The 17,949-nt window shown below is 42.1% G+C and overlaps 1 protein-coding gene across 3 annotated transcripts in view; it reads left to right on the forward strand.

Annotated features, from left to right (window-relative positions):
* The first annotated feature begins 16,894 nt into the window (after positions 1–16,894).
* Positions 16,895–17,949, forward strand: part of LOC133514501 (oxysterol-binding protein-related protein 6-like) — a 45,086-nt gene continuing 44,031 nt past the window's right edge. Inside the window, exons 1-2 of one of the 3 annotated variants that reach the window (XM_061846245.1) lie at positions 16,914–17,053; positions 17,469–17,520. The gene's annotated coding sequence lies outside the window, so the exon portion shown is untranslated. Of the gene's footprint in view, positions 17,054–17,468; positions 17,521–17,949 lie in introns of all 3 variants that reach the window. The other 2 variants (XM_061846248.1, XM_061846247.1) reach the window with 2 other exon arrangements.

Here is a 17,949-nt window from a genome sequence, read left to right on the forward strand (position 1 = left end):
AATAAAATTCAGGATTCAGGCGTTAGTTTGATTTGGAAACTGACAAAACAAAAAAGTAATCATGACCTTGCCATCGAGACGGACCAGAACGTTATCAACAACATCAAGAGACCCATACTCAAACATGAAACTCAATTTTCTGCACAGTCACAAAGTTCACAACGTGATGAATCATGGAAACAGTATAGCTCTAGTAATAGATCTTGAATGCAGATGAAACTCGGAATGAAGACTGGGGACGTAAGAAAGACCAATGACTTGTATGGCAGACTGATGGTGCTGAATAGGTCCAGTAGAGACAAAGAGGCCACTACGAACCACAAATTCCTCCAACAACACAAGCCCTATTTGCCCCAGACGACTGGGATTAATGCCAGCACTCGCACGACCTTTGGGAGGATAAGCGGCTCATAAAATGGATGAATGGATGCCACAACTCACCAGGTTTGGAGAAATCAAATATGATCAACCTCCACAGCAGAAACTGCATCGAAAGCTCCCCAACCACAAGATGAAATTCATAAGAAGAACCTCCAAATCACAACATAGCTCTGGTAGGTGGAATTGGTCTTCTGAAGATGAAGGCCAAGAAACAAGCAACCAGTGACAAATATTTCAGCCAATGGTAAAAGACAGGCTGACATTTAAAGGGATGGCCCAATCAAGATCGCTAGCTGGAATAAAATACGGGCAGTATCAAAATATTAATCCATCCTTCCACCCATTTTCTGAGCCACTTATCCTCATGAAGGTCGCGAGAGTGCTGGAGCCAATCCCAGCTGTCAACGGGCAGGAGCCAGAGTGGACCTTGAACTGGATGCCAGCCAATTGCAGGGCACAGAGACAAACAGCCGCCCTCACAATCACACAAAGGGGCAATTTAGAGTGATCAATTAATGTTGCATGTTTTTGGTGTGTAGGAGGAAACTGGATTTCCCTCGAGAAAATCCACGCAACCACGAGGAGAACATAGAAACTCCACACAGGCGGGTCTGGGATCAGACCTCAGAACTGTGTGGCCCATGCTTTCCAGGTGAGCCATCACGCCACCCGAAATATTAATGACTACTTCTTCTTTTCCTTTCGGCTTGTCCTGTTGGGGGTCGCCACAGTGTATCCTCTTTTTCCATCTAAGCCTATCTCGTGCAATTTCCTCTCTAACACCCACTCCCCTCATGTCTTCCCTCACCACATTCATCAACCTTTTCTTTGGTCTTCCTCTCGCTCTTTTGCCTGGCAGCTCCATCCTCAGCACCCTTCTACCAATATACTCACTCTCTTGCCTCTGAACATGTCCAAACCATCGAAGTCTGCTCTCTCAAACCTTGCCTCTAAAACATCCAACTTTGAATGTCTGTGCAAAGACACCACATCAGCAGTGCCCAATTGGACACAGGCGCAGGTTAAAGGAAACGTTGTAGCTTACTCTACAATAACCCTCCCCCCTTCATTTTTTTTTCAACGCAAGACACCTTGCCAAATCTGCACGTGATCACTTGGAGCTGCGGACTGAAAAGGTAAGACTACGCTGATTTCTTTCAGAAACTCCTTTCAGAAACGTTTCACTGCTGGTCATTAGCTAGTAAATTATCACGTGAATCTTGTAATTTTGGGAAAAGCAAGCTTGATGTGGGGACACTGTAGCCTATCTTAAAACTAACTAAAAATAGTTTGTCCTCCACATTACATGACGGAAGAAAGTTTGTCCACAGATTGTGCAGCTCTCCACTGTGTTTTCAGAGCTTTTACATTTTAACTCTTGGCTTAATTTAATCCAAGGTTGTTCACCAGTATGTTTAGTTAGTAAGGTAAGTTCGTTTATCACAGTTATTTAATTTGCTACGTATATTTACTCCACAGGATATAATGTGTATAATACCGAACTATAAACCCTTTTGCGTTTCTTTCTACTGTATACAGTACGCCTTACATAACATTTACAGTCTTGTCTTACAAGAAAACTAGTTACTAGATATTAAACTACGTTTGTGTATTTATCTGCTCAAGGCTTCAACAAGAGTTGATGCTTAAGACATAACCATGACATCTGACTCCACCAAAGATGCTGACCAGGCGACTTGATTTAATATCGAAGGTGATATTGAAATCAATGTTTTCAGAAGCAACATGGCTTGACCTGACTGAAATTAATAAATATTACATACACAGTCCTCAGTGTGTATTGGTCAGGTAGTGAAACTCTGAGGACTGTATTCATACACTGTCAGTGATACAGTAGATGGTTTTTCAAGGCTTGAAATTACAGATGTACCCCCCTCACTGTACACATACCAGAAGGGTGATGAAATTATGAGCACTGTGTGTGTGTGTATTCTCAAATGTTTCATTCGTTTGTATCCCAAGATTGATTTATACCCTCAGTGCAAAAGAGTTCACAAGAAAGTGATATGCATTATTATCACAGTCTATCATATCCTGATCAACCGATTCATTTATGACTAAGTTCTCAATAATGTTTTGTCCTTGAATGGCTGAAGAACTGTTACAAACTTCTTTTTTTTTTTCCTTTTGGCTTGTCCCGTTATGTGTCCCCACAGCACATCATCGTTGTCCAAGTAAACCGACAGTCTTCTTCTTTTCCTTTTGGGCTGTCCTGTTAGGGGTCGCCACAGTGTGTCATCTTTTTCTATCCAAGCCTATCTCCTGCATCTTCCTCTCTAATACCCACTGTCCTCATGTCTTCGCTCACAACATCCACCAATCTTTTCTTCTGTCTTCCTCGAGCTCTTTAACCTGGCAGCTCGATCCTCAGCACCCTTCTTCCTTCCCCACCAATATTATACTCACTTTTTGGCTCTGGACACATCAAAACCAACGAAATATGCGCTCTCGAACCTTGTCTCCAAAACATCCAACTATGGCTGTCTCTCTAATGTGCTCATCTCTAATCCTATCCGACCTCGTCACTCCTAGAATGAACCTCAACATCTTCATCTCTGCCACCTCCAGCTCTGCTTCCTGTTGTCTCTTCATTGCCACCGTCTCTAATCCGTACATCATGGCCGGCCTCACCACTGTTTTATAGACTTTGCCCTTCATCCTAGTGGAGACTCTTCTGTCACATAGTACGCCAGACATCTTCCTCCAACTGTTCCACCCCGCTTGGACCCGTTTCTTCACTTCCTGACTACACTCTCCATTGCTCTGTATTGTTGACCCCCAGTACTTGAAGTCGTTCACCCTCACTATCTCCTCTTCCTGTTGCCTCACCGTACCCACTGAAAGGTCACCGCCATAAAAGGTCACCGAAATTAAGGCCGTTTTTTTATGGCATAGTTGTCAATAGCTTATGAATGCATTGAGCTAGACGCCTGAAAATGGAGATTGTGCATCAACACATCATGCGCGATGAGTGATCCGAATTGCGAACGTATGTGACATTCCCAAGTATGAAAGTCAACGCCACTCGCCCCATTTTTTCACGTAATTCTCAATATCTCACAAACGCATTGAGCTAGAGGCCTGAAAATAGAGATTGTGCATCGACACATCATGCACGATAAGTGTTCCGAATTACCGAGGCGTGTGACCTTCCCAAGTATGAAAGGTCACCCCAATAAAAGGTCACCGCCATTAAGACGCTTTTTAAAGTATAACGTTCAATATCTTATGAACAAATTGAGCTAGAGGCCTGAAAATGGAGATTGTGCATCGACACATCATGTGCAATGAGTGCTCAGACTTGCGAACGCATGTGACCTTCCCAAGTATGAAGGTCACCGCCATTAAGGACCTTTTTTAAGCATAATTTTCAATATCTCATGAACACATTGAGGTGGAGGCCTGAAAATGGAGATTGTGTATTGACACGTCATGTGCCATGATTTTTCCGAACTGCGAACACATGTGACCTTCCCAAGTACGAAGGTCAATGCCACGAGGCCCACTTTTTAAGTGTAATTCTCAATATCTCATGGATGCATTGACCTAGAGGCCTGAAAATTGAGATTGTGCATCGACACGTCATGCTCAATAAGTGTTCTGAATTGCGAACATGTGTGACCTTCGGGTCTGGATGCAGGTCACACATCATCGTAGCATGAATAGACTTGGAAGGCGGACGCGGATTGAGAGCCACCAAAACCAGAGCCTGCTTGGAGGGTGGACCCAGATCGACTGCAGCCATCACAGGTCCTGGATTGGAGGCTCGATGCAGATTGACTGCTGCTGGAGCTTGGAAGGTGTATGTGGGTCACACATCGCTGTGGTATGAGCATCTGGCGGCTGCCAGGGAGCTGGCACAGGCGCAAGAGGCCGCTGGCATGGGGGTATGAGGCCGCTGTCGGGGAGCTGGTACAGGGGAATGAGCCTGCTGCTGGGGAGCCGGAACAGGGGCGTGAGGCCAGGAAGGAGAAAGGAGAATGACAGAGTGCACAAGGACTTGGGAAGGAGAACCAATGGATTCAGGAAGAACGGGACAATGTGGCTCAGGACCTGGGTTGGTTTTGTGTGACTTAGGAGCGGACCATGAGGATGAATACTGTGCTCAACTGGGGCGCCTCCGCTGGCTACTATGCCGAGGACCCCGATAGATGGCCAACCAGGTGCCCTAGAACAGGTTGAAAGTAAAGGACTTGGGCTATGAGTCATGGGAGCCGGAGAATGGGAGACATGACCACCAAATTAAAAAGAAAAAAGAAAAAAAGAATAGGGCTAACATAATTAGACAGGGGTAAAAAAAACATTATCATCTGGCCCAAAATAGGATCCGGGAAGAATTGTCAAATCTGAGACAATGAATCATACCAATCATCAGAATAAGCTTTTTTTTTTTAGCCAAATTGTGTTGCACATCTACAGAACATGGAGCTTTGCAACACTTTCTGTAGGAACAGAGATAGCCCAGCAACTTAACGAACCTGCAGGGGCCTGCCATGGTATGGTCCTCTATCAAAACACAGAAGCACGTTATTTTTTTGGTGCAAACACTGAGACTGAATGTCATATAACTTTAAAACAATTCCATTCACAGATGACCCTGCAGATGCCAGAATATCAAGAGGTAGGACGAGGAATGTCCTTGTCAGTACAGTGCTGTTTGTCAATATGAACACGAATGCTTAAAATTAAATTCAGTTGTCATTGATATTTCAAATGTATTGCTTTTGCTCAGTTTTACAAAGAACAACGAGGGCAAAAAGGCCAGAAATAAAGCAAAACCACAAAGACATGGCAAGTCACGCAAACAGAATAACAGGTATCTATGTAGTAACAAGGGTGAGGCAAGTATCATAATTCTAATACACTATTTGCTTTGTTTCCATTACCCGCATTGCCAGTTAAATGCTGAATAGAGCAGAAGATCTCAGGGTGGTTTCAAAGTTGTAAGTCACATTTTAAATGTGAAAAAAATCAATTGCTGTTGTACAGTTTGTATTTCTATTAACTCTGATTTTTCTCAAATTTAGTGGCAGATCTGGGAAAAAAAACCTAACTTGGTCTCCTGCTGAAGTCATGAGACATTTTAAAGGGATGATTAAGGAGGGTAAACTAGCAACAAAATTACAGTGCGATCAGTGTAATGCTGCTAAGCATTCTGCTTTAGAAAATCGCACGAAACAGCATTAGATACTTTGTTAGGAATCGTAGTATTTCTTTAAAAAATGAAATGCACCAACTGAACAGTCACTTTTATTTTTTGTAAGGAGGTTCAAGAGTTCCTGAATATTTCAAGTTTATACAGGTTATAATTATATTGTTCAAAGCATGAAAATAAAAATTCTCTATGTTCAATGACAGTTCTACATCTTTTTTACCATTATCCGTTTCAGAGCTCTTACTTAATGTAGGTATCCTGTGCAAATCCTGTAATAGCATTGTTTTAATAACATGCCAGTATCAGGCAATCAGGTGTGGCTTTGGAATTCACATTATTGTTTTCTAAACCAGTTTGTCCCCATATCAGGTAATTCTTTTCATTTTTATTGTTATTGAAGGTGAAAAGCCAAGTCGCATGAAGTCATGTTAAGACGCTTGTCACTTGAGTGACATCTTTGTGTGTTGGAAAACCACTGTCCCTATAATCCTGTCGGGCCTTAGAATTACTATTTTTGTCATAGGTGTGGCTTATGTAGCTCATGATCTATATCCTCAGAACTAAGCATTTCATCAGGTGTTTATGTTTTTGTTTCTTTTGAGTGTATTGAACTTCTGAAGCGAGATTCGTAGAGTAGAATTACAAACAAATATTTTGATCTACACCACGTCTTTGTAGGGCTAGCGGAAAGGGATGTCCCTCAAATACAGTACACCATAATGCAGGTCTCGAGCTGAATGTCATTATAGTACACATAGGCAAGGCTGTGTGGTTCCACAATGTAGGTAAAATCTGATATTGTGTATGTGGTACCCAGGAAGAGGGAAAAATCAGAAACTGTGCTTCGATACTGACCCCAGAACTGATGAAAACCAGACAAAGTCCCCACAAGACGGTCTGTAGTCAGGTCAAACCCTATACTTAGTCTAATGGGTAAATTGATGTGATTTTTGTATTTACCTAAATTCCAGGATATTTCTAAAAAAAAAAAAAAAAAAAAAAAATTCAGTACTGTATGACCTTCAGAAAGGGCGGTTCCCACAATGCATGTATTAGTCAGGTGGCCCAACAATGGCAGAAAAACAAGCATGTATGTGTGTGTGAGTGTATCAAAATCAGTTGCCTTTCAATATTTGCCGATTTAAATGCAAAATAGGTAATTTATGTGAATCATATGATCTGATTGTTTTTCCTGAGGGTTTCTCCACACAAAACACTTAAAATTAAGCCCAAAAAGTTCTATCTCTTCCTGAATTTGAAGTTGGTTCATTCTGTGTTCAGACATAATCCCTAGCATCATCGCTTAATACATATAACAATCGCATCCATAAACTATTTAGATAAATGTAGGTGCATTTCCTAATTGATACAAAATGTACTAGTGGATCAGTTCTTGTCGCCGATGTTTCATGTGCTGTGCTTTTCCACTGGGACCACCACTGGGGACAAGACCCACACCATCTCAATGTGAAAATACAAGTGCAACAAATCAACACTGGCTGATGATCAAAAATGTTGCATACACATAAGAGTACAGTTTTCTTGAGATTGACACAATTTTTTATTTAAATTCTACTGCCTCATTTTTTATTATGGTAATTTGAATATGCTCTAGAATTTTATGAAAAGTGATCAGATGAATTGGAAATAATTGCAAAGTCTCAATTTGCCATAGAAATGAACATCCCCCTCCCACATTTCCACTGCAATTCAGCTCTGAGACAGAAGGACCAGCTAACGTCATGTCAGTGATTCTATCATTAACACTGAGTGTTGATGAGGACAAGGCTTGAGACCACTTTGTCATGCTGATTGGGTTAGAATAACAGCTTTAAGAGGGGGCTGGTGCTTGAACTCATTGTTCTTCCTCTCTTAACCATGGTTACTGGCAAGGAAACACGTGCACTCATCTTTGCAATGCATAAAAAAAGGCTTTGCCTGAGCAAGCATATTTCTGCTAGTACTGTGGTGTTCAATATAATAGCAGTCCAATGTGACTAACCAGATTAATCAACCTTTTCAATATACTTTTATATTGTTACATGTCAAACAAGTTACCATTAGGTGCAGTAGATTCTCAGAAAACCAAGACCCAGTAATTGTGAACAACACACACTCAAGGGAGTGCAATTGGGGAATTTGTTGAAAGGGCTGTGTTGAAAATAATAGCAGTGTACCATTCAATCAGTGAGGTCATCAATTTTGTGAAAAACAGGTGTGAATCAGGTGGCCCTGATTTAAGAATGAAGCTAGGACCTATTGAAAATGCATTTCTCCTTGAAAGCCTTAGGAAGATGGGTCATTCAACACAATGTTCAGAAGAAGAATGTAATTTAATTAAGTTTGATTGGAGGGGGGAAACATTTTGAAGAGGTGCAAAAAATTATAGGCTGTTCAGCTAAAATAATCTCTAAACCAGAGACACGTGGCAGAAAATGGAAGACAACCATCAAAATGGATAACAGAATAGACAGAATGGCAAAGCCTCAGCCAATGATCAGCTCCAGGATGAACAAAGACAGTCTGGGGTTACCTGTTAGTACTGTGACAGTGAGAAGACGTTTGTGTGACGCTCCTCTGTTCACAAGAATTCCCCGCAAAGTTGCTCTTAAAAAAGTGCATGTGCAGAACAGCCTCCAATTTGCCAAAGAACACATCAACTGGCCTAAAGCAAAATGCAGGAACATTTTGTGGACTGATGAGAGTAAAATTGTTCTTTTGGGGTCCAGGAGCCGCAGACTGAGATGACCCCCAAACTCTGAATTCAAGCCAGAATACAAGGTGAAGACAGTGAAGCATCATGATATGGGCATGTTTCTTCAACTGTGGCGCTTGGCCTATTTATCATATACCACGGATCATGGATTGGTTTGCATATGTCAAAATACTTGAAGAGGTCATGTTGTCTTATCCTGAAGAGAACATACCCTTGAAATGGCCGTTTATACAAGACAATGACCCCAAACACACGAGTAGACCTGCAAAGTCTTGGTCCCAAACCACCAAAGTTAATGTCATGGAGTGGCCAGCCCAATCCCCAGGCCTTAATCCAATCGAGAACTTGTGGGGTGACATCAAAAATTCTGTCTGAAGCAAAACCATAAAATGAAAATGAACTGTGAAATGTAATTAAGGAATCTTGTAATGGAATAACAGCTCAAAGCTGCCACAAATTGGTTGACTCCATGCCACAGTGATGTGAAGCAGTTATAGAAAAAACACAAAAAACAACTGTGATGATAAAATAAAATATTAGTTTATTGATTCAAAGGATTCGTCATTGCTAGAAATAAAAACATTTGTACAAAATAGTTTTGAGTTTGTAAACTCAACAAATTGCCCAATTAAACAGCTTTAAAGTGGGACTGTCATTAAATGGATGATTTTTGGTATATTATTAATGAAAACCCCACAGCATATATGGTCCCATGTGTTTTTTCACCACAAAACATGATTTTGACGTATACAGCTTTTTGTAACTCTCACCCAGCCAACAATGTCTCACTCAGCCTTGTCTCGATAGTGTTCATCCCGTACAGCGGTGGCTGTGAACAACCCTCTAAAAGCAACATGCCTCGGCTCCATTATATGCCACCACGGTGCCGAAAATCCGGCATATGCCAGGACCATTTCGTAAAGTTCATTGAGCTGCCGGATCGCGTCACCACCATTGCAGAGCTTGCTCAGGAATGGCAGCAAGCAGGTGTGAGTGCACCTGCATACACAGTGAGGCTAAGACTTTTGGAAGATGGGCTTGTGTCAAGAAGGACAGCAAAGAACCCACTTATCTCCAAAACATCAGAGATAGACTGATATTATGCAAAAGATACAGGGATTGGACTGCTAAGGACTGGGGTGCAGTGTCTGATGTATCCCCCTTCTGATTTTTTGGGGCATCTGGAAAAAAAAGCTTGTCTCGTGTAGAAAAGGTGAACATTACCATCTGTCGTGTGTCATGCAACAGTAAAGCATCCTTGCTATCAGGCAAAAGTGATAACTACGTGGCTCAGCGAGAGAAACATTGATGTTTTGGGTCGATGGCTAGGAAACTCCCCAGATCTTAATCCCATTGAAATCTTGTGGTCAATCGCCAAGAGGCAGGTGGACAAACAAAATGAAAAAAATTCTGACAAACTCCAAGCATTGGATATCAAGAATGGGCTGCCATCAGTCAAAATGTGCTCCAGAGGTTAATTGAGAGCATGCAAGGGTGACTTGCAGAAGTCTTGAAAAAGAAGGATACACACTGCAAATATTGACTCTTTGCAAAAATTTTATTTAAATGTCAATAAAATCCTTGAAATTATTGTAATTCACTATATTCACGATATCAGTCACATCTAACGAAAGATCTAAAAATGCGGAAGCAGAGTACTTTTCGCCAAGACCGGAGTAAGATGTCTGCTCAAGATGTGGTTTGAGTAGTCAAATACTGTACGTTAAGAGTAACGTAAGAGTTTTATTACTTGACAATAATGTGACTCAAGTAAGTCAAACGTAGTAGTACACTGAAATAATTACTAAGTAGCACAATAAAATTAACATGTATTTACTGCACAGTGATATGTGAAGTTATAAGTGAGCTGAATTATCCACGTTTGGACAGACAATGACAAACAAATACTACAACACATTACAGTTATTAATGTTTGTGTAAATTTACATTGAAGAAAATAACTATTGGAACACCCTGCTATATTGCAAGTTCTCCCACTTAGAAATCATGGAGGGGTCTGAATTTTTCATCATAGGTGCATGTCCACTGTGAGGGAGATATTCTAAAAAATCCAGCAATCACAATGTAGGATTTTTTAATGATTGATTTGTGTGATACAGCTGCAAATAAGTATTTGAACGCCTCAGAAAACCATTGTTAATATTTGGCCTTTGTTTGCAATTACAGAGGTCAAACGTTTCCTGTTGCTGTTCACCAGGTTTGCACGCACTGCAGGAGGGATTTTGGCCCACTCCTCCACACAGATCTTCTCTAGATCAGACAGGTTTCTGGGCTGTTGCTGAGAAACGTGGAGTTTCAGTTCCCTCCAAAGATTTTCTTTTGGGTTTAGGTCTGGAGACTGCCGAGGACACGCCAGAACCTTCATATGCTTCTTACGAAGGCACTCCTTGGTTTTTCTGTCTGTGTGCTTCAGGTCATTGTCATGTTGAAAGACCCAGCCACGACTCATCTTCAATGCTCTGACTGAGGGAAAGAGGTTGTTCCTCAAAATCTCACAATACATGGCTGGGGTCATCCACTCCTCAATAGAATGCAGTCCTCCTGTCCCATGTGCAAAAAAAACAACCCCAAAGCTTAATGCCACCACCCCCATTCTTCACAGTAAGATGGTGTTCTTGGGATGGAACTCATCATTTGTCTTCCTCCAAACACGGTTAGTAGAATTATGACAAAAGTTCCATTTTGGTCTCATCTGACCACAAAACTTTCTCCCATGACTCCTTTGTATCATCCAAATGGTCATTGGCGAACTTAACACGGGCCTTTACATGTGCTGGGTTAAGCAGAGGAAACTTCCGTGCCATGCATGATTTCAAACCATGACAACTTAGTGTATTACCAACAGTCAACTTGGAAACGGTGGTCCCAGCTCGTTTCAGGTTATTGACCAAGTCCTGTCGTGTCGTACTGGGCTGATTCCTCACCTTTCTAAGGATCATTGAGACCCCACGAGGTGATATCTTGCGTGGGGCTCCACTCTGACTGTCTCTGAGATTGACCGTCATGTTTAGCTTCTTCAATTTTCTAAAAATTGCTCCAACATTGGACCTTTTTTCACCAAGCTGCTTGGCAATTTCTCTGTAGCCCTTTCTAGCCATGTGGAGTTGTACAATTTTGTCTCTGGTGTCTTTGGACAGCTCTTTGGTTTTGGCCATGTTACAAGTTTAAGTCTTACTGTTTGTGTGGGGTGGACTGATGTCTTTATGCAGCTAATGGCCTCACACAGGTGCATCTGTTTCAGAATAAAACATGGAGTGGAGATGGACTTATAAAGGTGGACTGACAGGTCTTTGAGGGTCAGAATTTTAGCTGATAGGTGTTCAAATACTTATTTGCAGTTTCTTCTTCTTTTCCTTTCGGCTTGTCCCGTTTGATGTTGCCACACCGTGTCATCTTTTTCCATCTAAGCCTATCTCGTGCATCTTCTTCTTTAACACCCACAGTCCTCATGTCCTCCCTCACAACATCCATTAACCTTTTCTTTGGTTTTCCTATCACTCTTTTGCCTGGCAGATCCATCCTCAGCACCCTTCTACCAATATAATCACTCTCTCACCTCTGAAATGTGAACACGTGGCTTTTCACTTTTAAAGGGTCCTTTCTAAACAACCTAAAATTTAAATGCAGACTATTTCGATGCACGAGCATCTCAACTTTATTGGGAATGACAGTCAGGCCAACTTGGAAATAGTCTTAATTGTAAAATGGTCCCATATCAAACATAACCTTGCTATTTTCATGTTTGCTTTATTCCTATTTTGGGATACTGCAAACTGCAAACTTTTTGGACCTAAAAGTGCCAACACCTCGGGTCCCACAGATACAGTAGTTTGTACATCTTCTTCTTTTTTCTTTCGGCTTGTCCCATTAGGGGTCGCCACAGCGTGTCATCTTTTCCCATTTAAGCCTATCTTGTGCACCCTCCTCTCTACTGTCCTCATGTCCTCCCTCACAACATCCATCAACCTTTTCTTTGATCTTCCTCTCGCTCTTTTCCCTGGCAGCTCCATCCTCAGCATCCTTCTACCAATATACTCCATCTTCGTCAGTTGCAGTCTCCGCTTGCATTGCCTCATGGGGTTCTCCTGGTGCAGTATGTGGATGACCTCTTGCTGGGGGCTCCATCTGAAACTTCTTGTCTCGAGGCCACTAGGTCTTTGCTTTCTCATTTGGCCTTTGTTGGACCGAAGTGATCCAAGTCCAAACTCGACTTGCTCGACCACAGGTTTCCTTTCTCGGACGTCTGATCTCACACCATGGCACAGGAATGTCTCCCTCTCACAAAGACAATATCCTCCATCACCCAAAACCAACAAATGTTAAAACCATGCTGGCCTTTCTCGGTCTTTGCAACTACTCCATGCATCATGTTCCAAACTTTGCTGAACTCACTCACCCACTTCAACGGATGGTCAATGAACAAGGTATGCACAATCTTTCTAACACAACCACAGAACCACAGAAGCAGACACTTCCTTCATCTCCTTGAAACAACATCTTTACACTGCTCTTGCAATTCCTGATTACAGTCGCAAGTTCTATTTTGACGTGTCTGAAAAGATCAGCAGTGTTTCTGCTGCTCTTTATCAGAAAAGGGAAGGAGGAAGTCGACAAGTTTGTCTGTATGCATCAACTCCCTTGGAAAAATACGAGAAAGACACTCAATTTGTGCTTCTTTCGCATCTGCTCTAGCCAGAGTGATTCAGAAGACATCTCACATTGTTCTTCAACACCCGCTGACTGTGCGAACATCACACAGCACAGTCCAGTACGTCACGAGTCAAGCTTTCACCATGACCGGAAGAAGACAGAGGAAAATTGAAGTAATTTTAACACAATCACATATTCTCTTTACTCATGAAGGGGTAAACATGGCTGAAGGTCTGCTCAGAGGAGAACCGCATTGTTGTGTACAAAAAACTATGGAGGAAAACTCACTCCGCACTGAACTGTACGAGAAATCACTTGACAACCCAGACTTGATTCTTTTCACACATGGAGGTTGCTTCAAAGGCAATGATGGCATCCAATCTGGATTTGCTCTAACCCAACACACAGAAACAGGTTTTGAAGAAGTGGAAGCAGAAAGAATTCCAGGCTCCCAGTCAGCACAAAGAGCAGAAATTTTGGCATTAACAGCAGTTCTCAAGTTGGCAAAAAATCAGTCAGTTAACATTTACACAGATTCGGCGTATGCACACATGACAGTCAATGTTGCATTAAAAGAATCGCAGCGAAACGATTTCCAAACTGCAACCAGTACACCCATTAAACATCAGGATGACATTCTCGAATTGGGAGATGCTTTAATGCTCCCGACAGCGATGGCAGTACTTAAATGCTCACATCACTCTTGAACTCATGATTTTGTATCAGCAGGAAATGAATTAGCAGATCGACCAGCAAAAAAGGTTGTGGGGTACCGATCAACAGTCCAACTAACTGTAAGTGAGTCTGAATGTGACAATCAACAGGAGGTGACGGTAGAAACAGTTAAGTTGTGGCGGGAAAAAGCGAGTCCAGAAAAAAAAGAGTGTGTGGAAGTTGAAAGGGGGTGTCAAAGATGAGAATGGCATATGGCGAAAAGAAGGTAAGTGGATTCCATCTCAGACATAATTAAAATATCTAATTTTTGAAGCCCATGGAACATGCCGTGTAGGTGTGGATGAAACACTGAGATGACTCCACGCCTGGTAGCATCCTTTCATGAGACAAATTGTTCAAGGTGAACTGCAGGACTTCAGAGTTTGCAGTAGGTATAACAGTATACCTACAACGAAACCACCACAGGGAGTCCACAATCTGGACGTGGACGCCCATGGTCAGGTGATTTCAATAGGATTTCACTGAAATGATTAAAACAGTGTCAGTATTTGCTAGTCATGGTAGTTTCCTTTTTGGGATGGCGATAGCCATATCGCTGCAAATCCGGAACAGCAAGAATAGTGTTAAAACATTTCGTTAATCATTACATTCATAACCAGACACTCTGCTCAAAATGAATACTTGTGAATTTGTGTGGTTAAAAGTAATTAAACATAAATGGTCTGAACATAGGTGTACAGGTCCATTTCAGGTCACTGAGCAGACGGCCACAGCAGTACGTCCTGCAGGAAAGGGGGACACGTGATTCCACATCTCGTCTACACAACCCGCCAGATTCGACTCAGGCTCAGCGATCCCTCCACTTGATGACAACCGTTGATGACATAATTCGACAAGGAAGCTTGACTCTTCCCAGAGGAAAAGGCCCCATGCCCAATGCGCCACCCACTCCGGACGATGATGTCATGCCACAGGTTTGATACCACCCATGGTCCGCCCTTCTGACAAGATAAAGGATGTGTGCTTTCTCTGAACCTTCACACTAGCAATCTGCTCTCTACAGCCACTGTCTGTAACTCATAAGTGCCCGGAATATTCTGGAAGTAAAATTCTTTGAAGAAACTGTTCATCGTTTCCAGCCTTTATTTGGATAACCAACATTCTCACTACCCGAAATTAAACATGCGGAGGAAAAAGAGCATCCTCCAACAAGTGCCCATTAGAGAGATAGTCCAGTGAATTGACAATTGTGCAAAGGGTGGTAAGACAAAGGAGTGTATGCAGTTTAAACCCCAAGTGTCATCCCTATAAACATTCTAAAATAGATATTGTAATGAAAAATACATACAACATTGTTCACTTCAATATCTATACAAAAAAATAAATGTGAGCGGAGAGCGCGTCATCGATGCGCAAAGTTGCAGAAGTGTCATTCTACGATATCCAAGCGGTCGCCATCTTGGCTGCATCCTCCGTCCGTGACGTCACCCGGACATTCGGCAATGAAAACACATGGTGCACACTAACTATGGGAGACAAATGCAGCCCTTCTGACACGGAAGCTCTTTTCGAAAAGGAGAACACCACACAACCGAGGGAAGTTACCGGGGCAATGTTACACTATTGTTTCGAGCCATATTTAGGTGATATGCGATCACGGCCAAATCGCATCCCCGTCCGATCCACTTCCACGGCGGAGATGAGCCATCGCGGCTCATTGCAGCCGGCCGGTGTGGCTTATGACGGAGCCGAGTGGTGCTGCTTTAGGGGGTTGTTCATAGACGCTGCAGTACGCGATGAACAACACAGTTGAGCCGGGTGCTTCACTGCGCGCACGCGGCTGAGTGAGGCATTCTCGGCTGGGTTCTTCAGAGGCGCAAAGCCCGACGCGCAGCCTTCGCAGAAGCCGTGACCGCTGAACGCGGCACCTCAGCCGGCGTGCCTGATTTTCGGCGCCGTGGTGGCATATAATGGAGCCGAGTCGTGCTGCTTTTAGGGGGTTGTTCCTAGCCACCGCAGTACTCGATGAACACCGCTGAGCCGGGGCGCATTACTGTGTGCACGCGGCTGAGTGAGGCATTCTTGGCTGGGTTCTTCAGATTCGCCACCGTCCGCGCAGCAGCCCGACGCCGTCCGACGCGCACATCGACATATTTCGTATGTGGATCTTTTGTTACGTTATAAGAGACCGATTCCGCGGTCCGCCCCAAACTATTATTTTTTTTAGTCACTGTATACACACCTACATGTTTTTTGGAACCCACGAAACTCTCGTCCTCTGCACCCGTGCAATCCATTTTTCACAACGAACCGGGTCTCTTGCAAACTTATGAAGGGTAAATCCATTCTCCCGAGTGTTCAAGGAATGTCCAGCAACGCAATGAGCCGGCATTTTGGCTAACATGAAGGAACAATGAGCTACCTTCCCGGAGGTAAAACTAATGGAAACAAATGAATCCACTTGGGGGCGCCACTGTCCTTTATGTTACTTCCTGCTTCTTCTCGAAAACAAATCCCTCAAGAGGATTTTCATGGCGGGCGTTACAAAAAGCTGTATACATCAAAATCATGTTTTGTGGTGAAAAACGCATGGGCCCATATTGGCTGACGTTTTTTCATAAATAACATACTAAAAATCATCAATTTCATGACAGTAGCCCTTTAAGGTTTTGAGTAACGCTATAGTGTATAATACTAATACTGATTGGTCCAGCAGGGTGTTACAACAACAACTCGAGGCAGAAAAATGGTAGCTTCTTGCAGTGGTATTGTACGTTAGCTGTTCAAGAATTTGATAACTTCATTGCAAGAGCAAAGAATTTTTTCGAATGCCTGCTAGTTTTGGTTTGTGTTGATCGGTAGAAGGAGCTGGAAGAGCTGGTGGCCAGGATGTGGAGGGTCCGAGTTTGATTTGCGTGCGAGTCCTCAAAGGTTTCATAGGCTAGTGACGACAATTTCTTCATCAGCTTTGATTCTCTGTTGGAGTCAGAGTTATGAATTATGGGCTTAAACGACAGTGAAAAACAACTACAATGAAAGAACATACTGAAAAAAAGAAACCTAAGCACAAATGCCACCATCGCGAGCAAAAATATTTTTCCACATTTGTAATTTAAAAACTTTGGTGTGAAGCTTTCTTTCATGTAAACTACTTCAAATGATTGGCGTGAATTTGGCACAAATTTGATTCCGTAAATGTGTGATTTAAAAGGTCTTCTGTGAATCTTTTTTTTCACGTACTGATTTCAAGTTATGTGAGAATCTTTTTGTCATAAACCTGATTGGATAAACAGCCTTTTTTTCTTTTTGCTCCCATGGTGCACTTGTGTCTCGGTATACCTGGTGGTAAACGACCACGCAATCTCATCCAGATTGTCAAACAAGCGGTCGGACGTGTTAGGAGTCAAATTGCGTTGTGGGCTGTTTCTTTCCAGGTAAAAGATTCTCTTGGGTTTTACGAAATGATTAAAAAAAAAGTACATGTATTCGTCAGGAATGCCTACGCACATAATGTTTTTTGCTAGTTCATGCCTTTAAGTAAAAATGAATTTCGTATCGTCAAGTCACACTGGCCAACGTCGTAGTTCCTCACGGACAAGAGCAAATATGTTTTACTCTTGTCTGTGTGGAATTAGTGCTTTTGAAGTCCTTAAATGGGAAGCTTTTCAACTAAAATGTATGTGGCATGTTTTTTTTTTTTTTTTTTTTTTTAAACATATCTATCCGCACGCACTCACCGGTTGCGTTTTCAGTATTTACTTAATTATTTTTTTTAATGGGATCCTAAAGTGGCTGTCTTAAAATTCTACATTCGTGGGTTTTTAACGCGTGTTTTATTTTCATTTTAAGGCTTCCCGATTCCGACTCCGTTAAACTGTCCAGAAATTACACACAATCTTCAAGATATTGCTTTAAATATTTTCATTGTGTTCTTGAAATTCCTTTCAAAAAAAAAAAAAAAAAAAAAAGCGAGGTAGTTTCTGAGCCCTTTGAGAAAACCGGTATGTTCGCATGACTGATGTGACGTCACACGTAGGAGATGGTCAGGAATGTTTCATTCTAGGTTTCAGGTGTATCCAAATTCCTTATGGTATTTTTATTTTTACGATCTACATATACACTAAAAGATTTTACAATGTATGCTACTGCATGGAATTTTGTTTTACTCTAAACTGTGTTTATATGAATGTTTGTTTTTTTTATAACACAGTTCACACATGGATCTGACAAATGAGAATGGATTCCGCTTTAAAGCTTCACTTCAAACAAATAACAATCTTGGATTTGTATTATTTGGCATTGATACGCTAGTTTGTTATTCTGTCCCGAA

This window comes from Syngnathoides biaculeatus, chromosome 16 (assembly GCF_019802595.1).
Source record: "Syngnathoides biaculeatus isolate LvHL_M chromosome 16, ASM1980259v1, whole genome shotgun sequence".
Taxonomy (NCBI): domain Eukaryota; kingdom Metazoa; phylum Chordata; class Actinopteri; order Syngnathiformes; family Syngnathidae; genus Syngnathoides; species Syngnathoides biaculeatus.